Consider the following 17886-nt stretch of genomic DNA (forward strand, 5'->3'; position numbering starts at 1 on the left):
AGCCTGTTAACGGTCTCTTTGCAAATAACCCATTTTATGGCCCGGTAACTCACGGCCCGTGAGGGCCTACCCGAAATCGGCCCAACAACGTCATGTGGGCCGTCGAATATAACACCAGCCCGTTTCACTTTCGGCCCATGTATGGCCCGTGACGTCTTTCGGCCCATATTGAGGCCTTCGTATCTTTAGGCCCTTTAGAGGCCCACGGTGACTCTAGCCCATAATGAACAGTAATTTTCTTTGTACCCATTAACGGCCCATGATTCACATGGGACATTTCCAGCCCGTGTTAGCTTTCGGCCTACTGACGACCCATACGTTCTTGGGCTCTTTTTCGGCCCTCGATTTCTTCCGACCCGTTACTGGCCTGTTCCCCTAGTGGGCCAAATTCGGCACGTGGCAAGAGTCGGCCCGTTTCTGGCCTGTTAACCCGTTGCGCCGTTTACAGCCCGTCCTATATTCTGGCCCATTAACGAACTGTTATGCCTATGACAGAATTAAGCCTTTGCTGTCCTCCGGCCTGTTAATGGCCCGTTACCGTGCTGGGTCGATACCAATTACGACCGTTTACGGCCCATGTTGACCCATTTATCTGATGGCCCGAGGCCCACCGATTCTACGGCCCTGTTGGAGGCCCATTTATAGATGGCCCATAGGAGGCCCATGGATCCTACGGCCTGTAGCAGGGTCAAGGTTACCACGGTCCGTATATGGCCCATGGTTGTTGCGGCCACTAGCAAACCAGGGAAAAAGAAGACTAGGAAATAAATAAGCCCGAAACTAACGCTAGGCTATTAAGGCGATTGCACAGATTACATCCACTCGGCATCAAAGATCGCCACCAGTGCAAATATAGGGAACACCCTACACTATACAAAAATGGCTTGCTATTTTCTTCAGCCGGTGGCTGCATGTTAAGAACAAATTTTGTATCGCAACAAAACAAATTACAACTATAAAACAAAAGGAAGGTTGGCATAAAAGTTAACAGTCTGGCAGATAAATGCACCACCAGAAGTTCAAAAGCTCGGTTCATTTGACCTGACTGTTACGTTTTCATGTTGTATTGTCCGATGGAGCACCATAACCTTCGCCTTCATTTCTCCTAGGCTCCTAAACAACATAGCAAATGTCTGATAGTCTGGTTTCAAAACCATGCATATCTTGACAACATCGAACGATGTCTGTCCTTCTTTCACAAAGGGTCTGTGTTAGGGAATGGACTTGTGTCTGGAGCGCAGATATAACATTGTTTTGAGCTTGCATATCTTGATCATGAGGCAGTTTGGACGACATTGCCTTAACAACCAACCCAGTATTACGCAGGAACGTGCTTTTGGCACTGTTAGTGGAGAGGTCCTGACCCACTGCATCAAGAGGTGACATTGCGGTTATAGTTGCCTCGCCACCTTCAAAAGGTGGCGGTTCCACCATTTTTTTCCATAGCTTGCTGAAAAGTTGAGTTTTTACATTAGTAGTACCAGAACTGAAGATATTAAGGAGGAAGCAAAATCAAACAAAATAGCTTTGGTCTATATACAGAACTTATTCTGGTGAACCCATGTAAAATATTAGTTGTATTTTACTGCAAAGTACATAATAAAACTAGGTTCCAAACATATGACCATGTACCATGGCTAATGTATTGTCTATTTCTTCACATTGTATTGACAGCTAAGGATAAAGAGACAAAGTTTATAATACGGTAAGCATAGTATGACATCATTCATATCACAAAACAACTGAGAACAGAAAAACAGGCAATTGTAACATTGTGTGGGCAAGTCCAGCACGGAACTAGATTACAAGTCAAGATCAAAGGAACATCACTCCTCTCTTTTAAACCTTGTAAGGTGCAATGATACGCTAAGACAATTGTGTATAAAATTGAAAAGAGTAATAGACATTGGCTGCAAACCATGCAGCTCAAGGCACGAGTCAGAGTAAGTAGTAGTTAAAAGGCATGAGGATTAAGGACTTACAACAGCATCTTTGACTGGTGTAGTCATGCCCTTCGTCTTGCTGGTGTGACAGTCCTTGAAGATTTCCACAACATTTGGTTCAGGTACTTTTTGGTCCTTGCGGGATTTCCTCTTCATTTGGAAGAAGTCAATATAGATCTGATAATATGGTAGACCGAAAAGAGTGAAACAACAGATAATTACAAGAGCCTCGCAGTGTGCAATATAGCTACGAGATCCTGTCGTCTGTTGGAATTTCACTTTCGTACGGTTGGCCTTGTTCTTTGAATAGTTCACCTACAAGAAGATAGATTTGTGTGGCACATGCGTAAATAGGACTTCAACATGTGATCTGATCACACATATATAATGTACCTGATACTTCGGATCAGACCAGTGTTTAACGAGGCCACTCCAGTCTTCATCCGATATATTTTCCACTGGAGAAGTTTGGGCAAGTTCACTGTTAGCCTTGCCTTCAAAGCGAGTTTTCCTCAAGTTATACCGATACTATCGCAGAGCAGACTTGAAAACATGGGTGCAAGCTTGTCTGGTTGCATCATCTTGGCTATCCAACTTGAACCTCATCTGTTGAAAATTATGGGAGTCTCATTATCAGCAACCTAGAAAGTATGGGACAGAGCAAGAAAATATTACTAGTTTCCATACATAACCATACTTACAGATAAATGGTCGAGGAAGGTGTTGAACTGGGTTTCATCTTTGTCATTCCTGTACTGAATCCATGTTGGGAGGATACGTACATGACACCTAACGGCAACCGCTGCCTCTGATACTAACTTGGCTGACTCTGTAGCATCACGTGGCCTTTTTAAACCTGCCTCAAAACGGATTTCCATTCTTCCTCCTCTAGATTTAGTTAACCTATCGAGCATTATCCCTAATGTTTGTTTCCTCTTGCGACTAGGTGCTAGTCCAACAACGAACATAGGAAGTGTTAGTGTACATCAAACTGTGAGATTACATATAAATAAGCACGCAACTGTAACTTGACTCTAGCAACTACTCCCTCCATCCGAAAATACTTGTCGAGGAAATGGATGAATCTAGACGTATTTTAGTTATAGATACATCCAATTTTATCCATTTCTCCGACAAGTATTTTGGGACGGAGGGAGTACCTTCTTCATGTAGAAGCTCACAAAGCTCATCTGATCTTGCCAACTCATCTTGTGTCAAGAGTGCTTCGGAAGTAGTGTCAGGTGGCAAGGGAGCTTGGGAACGTGCTGCTAGCTGAGTTGACCAACGAGTAACTCGTGCAGCTGGTGGTACTGTGGAAGGTGTTGCAACAACTAGGGTTGTCTCTGCTTGTTTGGTGGCAGCTATTTGTTTCTGTTTGGCTTGTTCTGCAGCTCGTGTAGCACGGGATACCCTGTTTGTACAATTTTCCGCTGGACTTTGACCTTCTATTGCACCATCAGTACTAGCAGAATCTGCAGGATTCTTCCGCTTCCCTTTCCTAGTCATTCTGTGTTGCTTCCTCTTTCTGTGTGCCATGTTAAGTCAAGCCGACAAGAAAAACGAATAACAATTTAGTTCTTCAGAACAAATTGATGTGTGATACAGATGAACTGAACTTTGATGTTAGACAACCACATGATAGGAGGATGTAATATGTACGAAAAACAGGACGGCATGAGATAACCAGAACTATGATGTGTAAACTAAGCAGAAGACATTTCACTAAATTAGAAGCAATGCAATGGAAGTTAGACACCATATGAAAGATGTTACAAATATCGCTCTGCCAAGTTAACAGTGTCTCATCATAAATGGCGTTTAAAAAAAATGTGAAGCAGTACAAGAAATAAATCATATGCAAGATGCAAACAACATCACACTACCAACTTAAAGGTCTCTCGTCATTAGTGCCATTGCATATTCACAGCATCACATATTCACAGCTTATGATGTGTAAACTAAGGAGAAGGCATTTCAACAAATTAGAAGCAATGAAAGCTAGACACCATATGAAAGATGCAACGAATATCACTCTACCAAGTTAAAATTGTCTCGTCATAAGTGCCATTTCAACAAATTAAAAGTAGTACAAGCTAGAAAAGAATGCGAGATGTAACCTATATCGCATTCCCAAGTCAAACGTGTCTTATGATAAGTGATTGTTGCAGGTTACACAACAGTAGTACTTTGATGTAAGAACATGGTGTGATAGACATATATTGTATGTTCTAGAAACAGGAACACGTGTCTTATTCACAAGTATAATGTGTAAAGTAAGCAGATGGAATTCAACAAAATTAGAAGCAATACAAGCTAGACATCATACATAACATGCAACCACATATAACGGTGCCAAGTTAGAGGGAGCACCTGTGATGGTGCACTAGGGGAGACGTGCTCATCATAAACACAACTACATTGAGTGTCTATTTATGTGTTGTCTTGGAAATCATCTTGGGGGGATGGAGGAGTAGAATCTGTAGAGGCCCTCAGTTTGGAAGGAGAACCTTTATCCGCTGCCTTGCTAACTTACTTCCGCTTTATTGATTTTGAATTGTCAAGTAAAACTGACAAGAAAAAGCAATAAAATTCACACTTCAGAACTCATTCGTGCATGATACTAACAATCACTACTTTGATGTAAGGCAAACACATGATACCAGTGTGGAATAATACGAAAAACATGACAACATGGCATATTCACAACTGTTTGTGTAAACTAAGCTGAAACCATTTCCACAAATAAGAAGCAATGCAAGCTAGACACCACATGAAAGATGCAACCAATATGACTCTGCCAAGTTAAAAGCTTCCCATCATAAATCGCATTTCAACAAATTAGAAGCAGCGCTTGCTATAAATCATATGAAAGATGCAACTAATATCACACTGCATATACTAAAGGTGTCTCGTCATATTGAGTGATGCGGGATACAAAAAAACAATAGCTTTATGTAAGGACATGCTTAATAGACAGATGTACTATGTACTAAAAACAGGAAGGCATGTCACATTAACAGGTATAATGTATAAACTAAGCAGAATATCACATGCAATTTAACCAGATTGGATGAATTACAATCTAGACACCATATGCAACATGCAACCATATATCACGCTGCCAAGTTAGAGCAAGCACCTGTGATGCTAGTGTAGGGGAAATGCGGTAATCAACTATAGAGCTACGTTCACTATCTTCATCTAGCCTTGCTGTTTCTTGAGAATCATGTGGGGAGGCTGACGCTGCAATCTTTAAATGAGGATCTTTTCTCACAGTAGTCCACTGGCCTGACTGCCTCATCATAAGTGATTGATGAGGGATACACAAGAACATTAGTTTGATGTAAGAACATGGTTAATAGACAAATGTACTAGTATGTACCAAAAACAGGAAGGCATGTCATATTCAAAGGTATAGTGTGTAAGCTAAGTAGATGCAATTTAACCAAATTGGAAGCAATACAAGCCAGACATCTGGCTGGAGTGGTGAGCATGATCATATAGGACGTGAGAGCCTGGTGGGAGGCGGGCTGCTTCGCCACCATCGTGGCTTTTTAGTTGGCTTCCAGGTGATGACTGTCTGTGCTGGGCTTGTCACTGGCTCGGCCAGTGCCCTGACTAGCTATTTGACTTCTGGTGCTCCCGGGATGGTGGTTCATGTAAAAAATAGCTTTCCTTATCTTAATAAAGACCGACTTCGGCCTTTCGAATACAAGCTAGACACCATATGCAACATGCAACCACATATGACACCGCGAAGTTAAAGCAGGCACCTGGGATGGTGGTTCATTGGGAGCAAGATTGTCAAATCCAGAGCTACGTTTACCATCTCCATCTGCTGACACTGCACCCTTTAAAGTGCTGAAATGTGTCTGGCCTACCCGCGTACAAAGCTGGACCAATTTCTCTCTTTTCTTTTCTGCTTCTGTGAAGGCAGAGTCTGAAATACCCTTGCATAAAAACACAATAATGAGAGTATGGGTGAAGTGTGTGCAGAACTAGTGCACTGTAAAAGTAGCAGATAGCAGGTGGCTGAAAAATAAATGAGAGGAGACATATGATAGCTCTACAACATTGCATGGCAAACAAAATTAGATTCTACTCTATATGATTTTGTAATATATGAGCACAGGAAATGCATGTACTCCTCCAGCACACCACCACATGTGGTCCTATCAAGATAACAGTCGACTGAAAATAAATAGGTCAGTCGATTTTTTATGAACCCCCCGATCTATAGGGAACGGGCAGATGGCCTTCGTCTACCTCCCGCCAGTCACTATTGACGATCTTTCTCGAACCGCCAGCGACCACCGGCCTAGACCCCTGCCTCCGCCGCCCCGCCCTCCCCTCGACCTCACACCACCGCCATTGTCGGATCTCGGGTTCCGGCAAAACCCTTAAGGTTCGAACTCTGGGGTGCGCGCGAAGATCTCTCCCTCACAGATCACGCCCTCACACGCTTCGCGATCTCTAGGCTAGCTCGACGAACTCGCAACACAAGGGACACAAGATTTATACTGGTACGGGCCACCGTTGTGGTGTAATACCCTACTCCAGTGTGGTGGTGGTGGATTGCCTCTTGGGTTGAGGATGAACAGTACAAGGGAAAGAACAGCCTCCTGAGGCGAGCTATTCTTGTGCTTGGTGAACTTGTGTCGGTGAGGATTACTCAAGATGAGATCGGGCTTAGTTGCCTCCTACTATGGTGGCTAGTCCTATTTATAGAGGCCCTGGCCCTCTTCCCAAATATTGAGCGGGAAGGGAGCCAACAACGGCAATTTGAAAGGGGACAACTAGTACAAGCTATCCCGACAAAAGCAGTCTTCGCCTGCAAAAGGCTCTGGCCGTGACGCTGTCTTGGGCTCCACGGTGACCTCCGTCCTGCCGTCATGCTGGTCTTGGTCTCGTTGCACCGATATGGCAACCTTTGCTTGACGCCTCGGTACTCCTCGCCTGTGCTTGCCTCCTTAGCACCAAAGAAAAAACAAGGACACTGTGCGTGCTGGTGCCCGCCTGGTCTCGATCGTCACGGCTCACGTCACTGGAACCTCGCGAGGTTTGCCTTGCCTTGATATCTCCACCCCTCGCGAGCCAGCCTGGTGAGGCCACTCCCGAGGAGGTCTTGTGTCGTCCGCCTCGCGAGGCTTGGCCCCTCGCGAGGGTCTTGAAAGCTTGTCGGTGAAGATGGGCCGTACGGGCCCGCTCGCAGAGCCACGCCGTGGGCCGCAGGCAAGCAAGTCTGGGGACCCCCGTTCCCAGAACACCGACAGTATCCCCCGGGCCCAAGGCGCGCTCGGACATGGCTTCGAGGCGAATCCAAAGGGCAAGTGCGGAGCGCCGCGGGCCCCAACAGCCTGCGGCCTTGGTCGACGCGTGGCGGTTGATTGGACGTGGGCGTCTCCGCTTCCCCACGCTGCCTCGGCAACTGCCCGACTTGACAAGTCCCTGGGAGATGCAAGGAAAAACCATCATTACCTGTGATCGTGGGGGCGCTGGTTGGCCTTCTCCTGCTATAAATGGGGAGTGGGGCAGAGCCCCCATTGACCGTCTCTTCCTGCTCCACTTGCTTCTCCTCCCTAGCCCCATTGCTAGCAGCGGCACCAATGGCGTTGTCGAAGGGGTTCTCCGCCGCGGAGAAGGGGAAGGCCCCTCGCGAAGGGCCCGACTCTCCGATGCCCAAGCGCGGACGTGGCCGTCCCCGCAAGCACACCGCGACCCCCCACGGCCGCGGCGGTGCTGCTTCGCGTGGCAGGGGTCGCTCCGGTCGCGACAGCCCTGTTGATGAAGGGAGACGCGCCGTGGTCGCACGGCCTCCCCGGCCGCGCTTCCACTCGGTGAAGGTGCTGACGGAGTTCGTTGTCTGGTTGGAGGACCCGGCCGGCAACTGGCTACAGCTCCCGCGCTTCTTCGTTGACGAGCTGCCGGCCGCAGGTCCAGGCGGACGGCTGCTGTAGCAGGGCTTCCTGGGTCACGGTTGAGGTCTCTATCGCGGGCAACATAGCCCTGGCCCACGGCTGGCAGGCATTTGCCTGTGCGCGCGGCCTGGGCAGCTGGTGCACCCTTCATTTCAAGTACGACGGCGATGCGACCCTCTACGTGAGGGTGTTTGGGGAAGATGGTCGCCACGCCGGATGCTGCCCTGAGGTCAACGACGGCGGCGAGGTGCTCGGCCTTGGCGATGGTCGTGACGAGGATGAGGGCGAACCTGCCCTTGGCGTCGACCGCGTCTCGTCCAGCTATGGCGGCTCTTCCCCCGGCGACAGCTCCAGCAGCGGTGGTTACGACCAGCCGCCGCGCCCGCTTCAAAGGTGGCAGCGGGTCATCTCGTCATTGCGCTCCTGTGAAGCGCGAGGAGGGGTCTAGCTGAGCTTGGGTCAGCACCAAGGGTCTGCCTTCGCGGTCCACCACAGGGGCACGCGCCGCTTTTATCTTGTTCTTCCTTTCCTTCCTGTATTAAGAAAGAAACCGGTATGGGGCCCCGGAGGGGCGTGCAACGAACTATGATTTCCCAGTTATTATGCTATGTTCATCGTTGTTTTATGTAAGGATAACTTAGCTTGACGTGCTTGGAGCAGTCTCCTCTCCATGAGATGCTCGCTTCTTGGTGCCTGGCGAGGCCCCCTTGGCCTGGTAGACGCTTAGAAACTGCAGAAAAAACTCGTTAGGAGGCTTAACGTTTCCCGAGCCTTGGTCGCAGGCGCCGCCGGCCTTGACCCTGCGCTTTGTATCGCGGTACCCATGGGGCACAGATTATAAGAAGTGCGCCAGCTTGTGGGCTCGAACGACGGTGCCTCGCGAAAAGCAGACGAAAGGCAGAACAAGAAAAAACGCTCACGAGGGAAGGAAAACGTTCACGAGGGCACCTGTCCAGCCCCCTTGCGAGGAATGCGAGAGAGAGTACAGGCCAAGCCAAAGACGGAAATAGAGGTAGAAGGCAACGGAACCAAATCAGCCGAGAACACCCGAAGCAAACTTCAATTAAAGAGGGGCGAGCCAACTAAGGAATGCAAATGAAAAGCCGCGTCCAGCACCTAGTCTAGTCTTCAAGTCTTCTCACCAGCACGGAGCTAACTGCTGCCACTAGGACGTGGGAGGGAGCCCCCGAGGCCCGAGGGCGGCACTCCTGAGACTACGGGGCGTGTACATCCCCACTCATTATTATGTGAGAGTGTCATGAGCGGAGACCTTCACAGGCACTGGGCCTTCTTCACAGGCGCTGGGCCTTTCTTTATGGGTAGAACTTCCGGAGGTGTTGGATGTTCTAGGTGTTCTAGATGGGTACCCCGTCCTGTGTCTCCAGGCGCGCGATGCTAGGCCTGGAGACATGGACGACCTTGAATGGGCCCTCCCACACGGGTGAGAGCTTATGCAGCCCTTCCCTGGAGAGGACCCGCCTCAGGACGAGGTCACCCACCTCGAGCGTCCTGGGGCAGATGTTGCGGCAGTGGTACCACCGTAGCGCCTGCTGATACCTTGCCGCCCGCAGTGCAGCTTCGCGGCGGCGTTCCTCCCCCAGCACGAGGTCCATCCCCCGCGTGGCGTCCTGCTGCGTTTCATCAAACGCCAGGACCCGTGTGGAGCGATGCTTGACCTCGTGAGGGAGGGCCGCTTCTGCTCCGTAGACGAGGAAGAACGGGGTCTCGCCCATTGGCTTGGTGGCGGTGGTGCGGATGGACCACAGCACGGACTGGAGCTCGTCATACCAGCCCCTGCCGCAGGCCTCGAGCTTCTTCTTGAAGGTCCTGGTCTTGAGGCCCCTCAGGACATCTGCGTTGGCGCGTTTGGCCTGTCCATTGCTCCTGGGGTGCACCACCGAAGCGTAGCAGATCTGCGTTCCAAGGTTAGCACAATATGTCCTAAAGAGATTACTAGTGAACTGCGAGCCGTTATCAGTGATGATGCGGTTGGGGACCCCGAAATGGCTCACGAGACCCTTGATGAACTTGACCGCGGAGCCAGCTGGGATGGTGCGGACGGCTTCTACCTCCGCCCACTTGGTGAGCTTGTCGATGGCGACGTAGAGGTAGCGGTAGCCCCCGGGCGCTCGAGGAAACGGGCCCAAGATATCCAGCCCCCAGACCGCGAACGGCCATGTGAGTGCGATGGTTTGGAGGCCCTGAGCCGGCTGATGAATCTGCTTGGCGTGGAACTGGCAGGCCTCGCAAGACTTCACCAGTTCAGTCGCGTCGTTGAGTGTCGTGGGCCAGTAGAATCCACTGCAAAACACCTTGCCGACGAGGGTTCGTGATGATGAGTGGTGCCCGCAGTCCCCGCCGTGTATGTCGGCCAGCAACTCTCTTCCTTGCTCCCTAGAGATGCAACGTAGGGAAACGTCATTTGGCCGCTTCCTGTATAACTCACCGTCCCGGATGCAATATGCCGTGGCTTGTCGGGCCACACGCTGCATGTCTTCCTCCTCTTCCGGCAGCGTCCCTTGCGTCAGGTATTCCTTTAATTCCTTGATCCAGCATCCCTCCTGAGGTTCGAGCGCCAAGAGCAAGCGCGCTCCTGAGGTCGGGCCGCAGGCCGGGGCTCCTGAGGCAGGTGGTTGAGGGAGCTCCTCGCGAGGCAGCGCTGTCCTTGAGAGCGGTGGCGTTGCTGATGGCTTGAAGAGCCGCTCCTCAAAGACGCCAGGCTCTTGGGGTAGCCGCTTGGATGCTCTTCTGGCGATGTCGTCAGCTTCCTTGTTGGTGCCACGGGCACATGCTGTAACTCCAGACCCGAGAACTGCTTCTCCATCTTGCGCACCTCCGCGAGGTATGCCTCCATGTGCTCGTCCTTTGGCTCATAAACCTTGTTGGAGAAGTTGACGAGGAGCTGCGAGTCGCCCTTGATGGTGAGTCGCCTCACCCCCAGGGCCACCGCAGCCCTGAGGCCAGCTATGAGGCCTTCGTACTCTGCTATGTTTTTGGAGACCTTCTCGCCCTGCTGGAAGCAGAGCTGCACAGCGTAGTAGAGCTTGTCCTGGGTGGGCGAGATGAGCACCGCTCCAGCCCCCGCGCCCTGGCGTGAGAATGCGCCGTCGAAGTACATGACCCAGCCGTGCGGCGCCTCGCTTCCTGGAGATAGGGATTGGTCCTCACCTGCTTCGAGCTCTGGGGCGTCGGTCCATTCAACCACAAAGTGTGCAAGCGCGGCCCCCTTGATGACCCTAGTTGTGCTGAACTCCAAGTCAAACGCTTGCAGCTCGATGTTCCATTCAGCGACTCACCCGGCAGCATTGGGGCTCCTGAGCACTCTTTCCAGTGGGTAAGCCGAGACGACCTTGATGGGGTGACCCTGGAAGTAGTGGCGCAGCTTGCGCGAGGCCACCAGGAGCGCGAGCAGGATCTTCTGAGGCATGGGGTACCATGCCCTCGCATCCCGCATCACTGTGCTGACAAAGTACATCGGGTGCTCGACGAGGGCGGGAGAGCCGACGAAGTATTCGGCTTCCGGGAGCTGAGGTGTCTCTGCGAGGGCTTTATCTTCAGGGGCTTGGTGGTCCGCTGAAGCAGCAGCTGCTTCAGGAGCTTCGCCTTGGTGTCGCACCGCTTCGTCCGGCCCTGTGGTTCCCCCTAGCGGGCCCTTGATCTGGCGCTCTTCTCTGAGGGCCACCAGCGCTGCGCTGGCGGAGTGGGGTGTGGCAGACAGGTAGAGCACCAAGGGCTCGAGGGGTCGATGCGCCACCATCACTGGCGGGCTGGTCAGGTATCTCTTGAAGTCTTGAAATGCTTGGTCGGCCTCTAGAGTCCACTCGAATGGGCCCTTTTTCTTCATCAGCTTGAAGAACGGTAGGGCACGCTCTCCCAGCTTGGAGATAAAGCGGCCCAACGCAGTCACACGACCAGTAAGCTTTTACATCTCCTTGAGGGTCTGCGGCGGGCTCATGTCTTCGATTGCCTTGACCTTCTCTGGGTTCGCCTCGATCCCTCTGTGGGATACGAGGAAACCCAGAAGCTTGCCGGAAGGGACACCAAACACGCACTTCTCCTGGTTGAGCCGTAAGTTCACCTGGCATAGGCTTGCGAAAGTCTCCTCCAGATCTTGGATCAAGGTTCTTGCCTCCCGAGACTTGACCATGATGTCGTCGACATAGGCCTCTGCGTTTCTCCCGAGCTGCCGCCCTAAGGCGATGTGCATCAGCCGCTGAAAGGTCACGCCTGCATTGCGCAGTCCGAATGGCATGCAAGTATAGCAGTACACCCCACACGGGGTCAGGAAGGCGGTCTTCTCCACATCTTCTACCGCCATCTTGATCTGGTGGTAGCCCGAGAACGCATCTAGGAAGCACATCAAATCACACTCTGCGGTGGATTCGACGATCTGGTCGATGCGTGGAAGCGGGAAGGGATCTTGGGGGCAGGCTTTGTTGAGGTTGGTGAAGTCGACACACATGCGCTCCTTCCCACCTTTCTTCGGCACAACAACGGGGTTCGCCAGCCACTCGGGGTACCGAACTTCGCGAATGGCACCCGCCGCCTCCAGCTTGCGGGTTTCTTGGACGATGAAGGCCTACTTATCCGTGGACTGTCTTCTCGCCCGCTGCTTCACAGGGCGTACGTTGGGGCACACCCTTAAGTGATGCTGAATCACCTCTCTCGGGACCCCCGCCAGCTGCTTGGGTTCCCATGCGAATACCTCCTTGTTTGCGCGCAAGAACTTCACCAACGCTTCCTCTTGGTCAGGGTCGAGGTTAACACCTATGGTAAAGGTGGCTCCCGAGGACCCGTCCTCATCGACGGGCACCTGCTTGGTTTCTGCCTTGTCTTGGGTGAACAACTGCTTCTTCTTGGTTGGTGCGGCTCCCTTGGCCTCGGAGGCGCCTGCGCCGACGTGCTACGCCGCCGCGGCGGTCTTGAAAGCAAGCTTGAGCGTGAGCAGAGCCTCCTTGGTGTCCCCCTCGACGGTGAGGACGCCCTTGCTCCCAGGCATCTTCATGAGGTTGTAAGCCGGATGGTTTGCTGCCATTAACTGGGCCAGAGCTGGGTACCCGAGGATGGCGTTGTACAGGAGGCCGATGCGGGCGATGTCGAAGTCGACCAGCTCGGTGCCGTAATTGACGCGCGTGCCGAAGGTGACAGGAAGGCGGATCTGCCCCAGGGAGTGGGCGGTGTCGCCGCCAACTCCTGAGAAGGGCTTGCTGAGGCGGAGCCGCTCGAGTGGTATGTGAAGGAGGCCGAAGGCTTCCACGGAGAGCACGTTGAGGCCGGCGCCGCCGTCGATGAGGGTCTTGGTGACGGCCACATTGCAGATGGTGGGAGTGCAAAGTATTGGGAGCATACCTGAGCTGGCGGTGGAGACGGGATGATCCCCTGAGTCGAAGGTGAGGTCGGCCTCAGGCGCGGCCCAGCCCGGTGGAGCCCCCGGGCGCTTGGAAGCGGCGCCAATCTGGCGAAGGAACGACTTGATGTGGCGGTCCGAGGGCGGTGCTTGCGAGCCGCCGAGGAGGGCCGCGACCGCGTGGGATGCCGGTGCCGCGAAGCGCGCGACGAAGAGATCGTGCAGCTCCTCCCAAGATGCCACTGTGGATCCGGGGAGGTTGAGCAGCCAGGCGCGCGGCACACCGGTCAGGGCCATGGGGAGACAGTTGACCATGACCTTGTCGTCGTCTCCGGCGTTGAGGACGGCTTCCTCGTACGCTAGCAGGAAGGCCACCGGATCCGCCACGCTGTCGTAGCGCGGCGACATCTCCGGTTTGAACTTGGATGGCCATTGCACCCGCCGCAAGGTGGGAGCAAGGGCTCGGAGCCCCCTGGCCCTATCGCCGGCATCGGTCGCCGGAGCAGGAAGCACTGCGGTCGCCATGGGGGCGGAGCGCGGTGGCAGCATGGAGCAGATCAAGGGAAGGAAAACTCCGGCGCACCCCTACCTGGCGCGCCAAATGTCGGATATCGGGTTCCGGCAAAACCCTTAAGGTTCAAACTCTGGGGTGCGCACGAAGATCTCTCCCTCACAGATCACGCCCTCACACGCTTCGCGATCTCTAGGCTAGCTCGACGAACTCGCAACACAAGGGACACAAGATTTATACTGGTTCGGGCCACCGTTGTGGTGTAATACCCTACTCCACTGTGCTGGTGGTGGATTGCCTCTTGGGCTGAGGATGAACAGTACAAGGGGAAGAACAGCCTCCTGAGGCGAGCTGTTCTTGTGCTCGGTGAACTTGTGTGGGTGAGGATTGCTCAAGATGAGATCGGGCTTAGTTGCCTCCTACTGTGGTGGCTAGTCCTATTTATAGAGGCCCTGGTCCTCTTCCCAAATATTGAGCGGGAAGGGAGCCAACAACGGCCAATTTGAAAGGGGACAACTAGTACAAGCTATCCTGACAAAAGCAGTCTTCGCCTGCAAAAGGCTCTGGCGGTGACTGTCGGTGTCAAAACCGGCGGATCTCGGGTAGGGGGTCCCGAACTGTGCGTCTAAGGTCGATGGTAATAGGAGACAGGGGACACGATGTTTTGCCAGGTTCGGGCCCTCTCTATGGAGGTAATACCCTACTTCCTGCTTGATTGATCTTGATGAATATGAGTATTACAAGAGTTGATCTACCACGAGATCGTAATGGCTAAACCCTAAAAGTCTAGCCTGTATGACTAAGGTAATGAGTATCCCCCCTTCCGGACTAAGTCCTCCGGTTTATATAGACACCGGGAGGATCTAGGGTTACACAAGGTCGGTTACAAAGGAAAAGAATCTACATATTCGGTCACCAAGCTTGCCTTCCACGCCAAGGGAGTCCCATACGGACACGGGTGCAGTCTTCGGTCTTCGTATCTTCACAGCCCATCAGTCCGGCCCATGGCTAACAGGCCGGACGCCCGAGGACCCCTTAGTCCAGGACTCCCTTAGTAGCCCCTGAACCTGGCTTCAATGACGAGGAGTCCGGCGCGCAGATTTGTCTTCGGCATTGCAAGGCGGGTTCCCTTCTTTCCGAACTCCAAGATAGTCTCCGAACATGATGATTGTATCCGGACCTGTAACACACACCACACACAACCGCAGAGAGAACATAATATTCCACGGGTCCAATCGATTGACAACATTTTACAACGTGACATCACGCCTGCCCGGTCATGATTTCGGACCGTTGTTTCGCCTGCGGCCCCGCGTTCCGAAACGTGGTTGTCATTGACACGTCTTATCCAAGTGGAGATCGTGTCCCCTTATTAAGGGATTATTTTATCGACACGGATGTGGGTAACTCAACCGTCCTTAGGGTACAACTCCTTGGGAATAGGCAAGGTTTAAGGCCCGGGAGGAGGCGTTCGATATTCACAGCCTTTATAAAGGGGTACAGACCCGTGTTTCTTCTCCACGCTTGCTTCTTCCTCAACCCTTACTACCTCAAGTTCCAACACCCAAGTTTCAATCTCCGTGAGCCTCAGTCATGTCCGGACCCAGCCGTCAAGGCCGGTGGTGGCTTCTTCTTTCACAGAGGAGGACATCGTGAAGCTTCGGGCGGCAAGATATCTGACCGCAGAAATCCTCCATCGGCTTCCCGGGGAAGGGCAGATTATCCCTACCCCTAGATCCGATGAGAGGGTCGTGTTCATTTCCCACTTCCTTCGAGGTTTAGGGTTCGCCCTTAATCCCTTCGTCTGAGGGTTCATGTTCTATTATGGACTTGATTTTCACGATCTCGCCCCGAACTCTGTTCTCCTCATCTTGGCGTTTATCGTCACGTGCGAAGCCTTCCTCCGAACTCCTCCACACTTCGGCTTGTGGCTCAAGACCTTCAATGTGAAACCACAAGTGATAGAGGGGAGCAGGCGGAGTGCGGTGGTGCCTCAGTGAGCAAGCTTACCAGCGCGATTTGGCTAAAAGGATCCTTCAAAGAACCTTCCGACTTATGGCAGCAGGAGTGGTTCTATATCACCGAGCCCCGTGGTTCCAAGTGGGCAGCTGGGCCTGCGTTTCGATCCAGCCCCCCGATTCAGTTTGCATCGTGGATTAATAAGGGGTTAGACCGAGGGTCAGTTGACGAGGTGCGAACTCTGCAAAGTCGCATCCGAAGCCTCATTGAAAAGGATATCAATATCGCCAACGTTATTCACATAATGTTAGTCCGCCGGACCCTACCGTGCCAGCGACGGCCTCTCCACCTGTGGGAGTTTAACCCAGAAGGGCCACAGACTCTTCAGATCTTCTTCGGCACTACGCACGAAGGAATGTGGGAATTATTCTTTGGGAGATGAAAACAATGGCCGGACACCACCGAAGATACTGGCCTAGACTGTAACTATCCGGACACCCCGGTAAGTACTCATCCGCCGAACACCTCATAATCAGATATCCTACGATAAGATACTGAGCAAACCATCCTTTTCCTGGGCTGGATAAAGAAAGCGGAATGGATTAGGTGTCCGGCCCCTCTTCCCGAAGACTCAGCAGACTCCGTGTTAACATGGATGCTGGCACCGGCACCGTACCAGATACCGGCAGGGGATGGCAAGGTGGAGAGTGAGAAGACCCGGGATGAACTTCGTTCCATAGGTAAATCAGATACTGAGTCCGGAGAAATCGACATTTCCTCGCCCGAAGACGAAGGCGAAAGAGAAGCCAGTATCCCTTCTCCATTTAGGACGAAAAGGACCGCCTCCAAAGGTTGGGAGGGGCGGTCTCCTAAGAGAGGCCAGATGCCACCGTCGAGCGGCTCGGGATTCGAAGGCGATGCCAGTGAACAGCTCCGTCATGAGGACAAGCCCTCGACCAAACCGTAAGTGAATCCGGGGTACTTTGATAGCGTCCCGCTTCTTTCCTGTTACCGAAGAGATACGTAACGTGCCTGTGTATTTTTACAGTCCGGCATAGAGTTCTTCTGGGCACTCCTCTTCTTCGGGAGATCTCCTCCCAGAGATGATGGAAAGCGAGACGCCTCCCCCGACCTCCTCACCCAATAAGGCAGACGACTCCGAAGTGTCATCTCGGAGGGTTATTCTTGATCAACAAGCGGTGCAGGGGATAAAGGAGGCAGTACCCGAAGGTGGACCTCCAATCGTTCGGGATTCGGGGGCCAATAATGAAGGCCCCGGACTGTCCGGTTTTCAGCCAACGATGATTCTGGAGGCAGGTGAACGGGTTCCTTCAAAGGATGGTCGTGCTCCCAGAGCGGCTTCCGGAGACCCGGCGACACCGGATATATTGTCGGACATTCTGCAAAAAGCATCTGTCTCAGAGGAATAGCGTACCTTGATGGGTACGGTGGTTGAGAAGATTCTGTCCGTGAAGAGCGGATTGAATGAAGCCTTCACGAGCCTGCTAAGAGGCTTCGAGGTTTGTAATATAATGTTTTCAACAATATTTTATTTGCAAAGATGCACCTGTGTATAGGTAGTAGCCCCTGAGACTCGGGTTGGCTCCACATGGGAGGCGAATGGAGGATCAAGAATAAATACTCAAGGACTAATCTGGTTAACTGAAACACAGGCTGCTTCCTCCCTGGCTACTTCCCAAACTATGGATATTGCCGAGCTACAGCGAAAGCTTGATGTGGCAGGGGATGACATTGCGTTAATCAATATGCGCCTGGACGAGTCGCAAGGTATGTATTTGGGGCAGTCCCCTCACATACATTTTTGTTATATAAGCATGATGCTGAAGGTTATATACTGGAATATGCATGACTGCAGATGGTGCTGCCGCCGTTGAAATTCTTCGGGCGGAGCTGGCCCGGGCCAAGGAGCAGGCCTGGTTTAGTAATGCGGCTGCCGAGAAGGCATCAGCTGAGTTGAAAGCTGAACAAGTTGCTCGACGCCAAGACGAGGAGAAGATATCTACGATGATGCTCGAATTAAAAAATGCTGCTAGCCGCTGTGAACTTCTTGAGAAGGAAAATGAAGCCAAAATGGCTGAACTTGACAAGGCCTTACGAGAGGCGAGAGAAGCGCAGTCTGAATCCAGAGCAGCCCGTGAGGAGATCCGGCAAGCTGGGGAAATTGCGGCCGGTAAGCCCTTTTTGCTA

The sequence above is a fragment of the Aegilops tauschii genome, chromosome 5 (genome assembly GCF_002575655.3).
Source record: "Aegilops tauschii subsp. strangulata cultivar AL8/78 chromosome 5, Aet v6.0, whole genome shotgun sequence".
NCBI lineage: Eukaryota > Viridiplantae > Streptophyta > Magnoliopsida > Poales > Poaceae > Aegilops > Aegilops tauschii.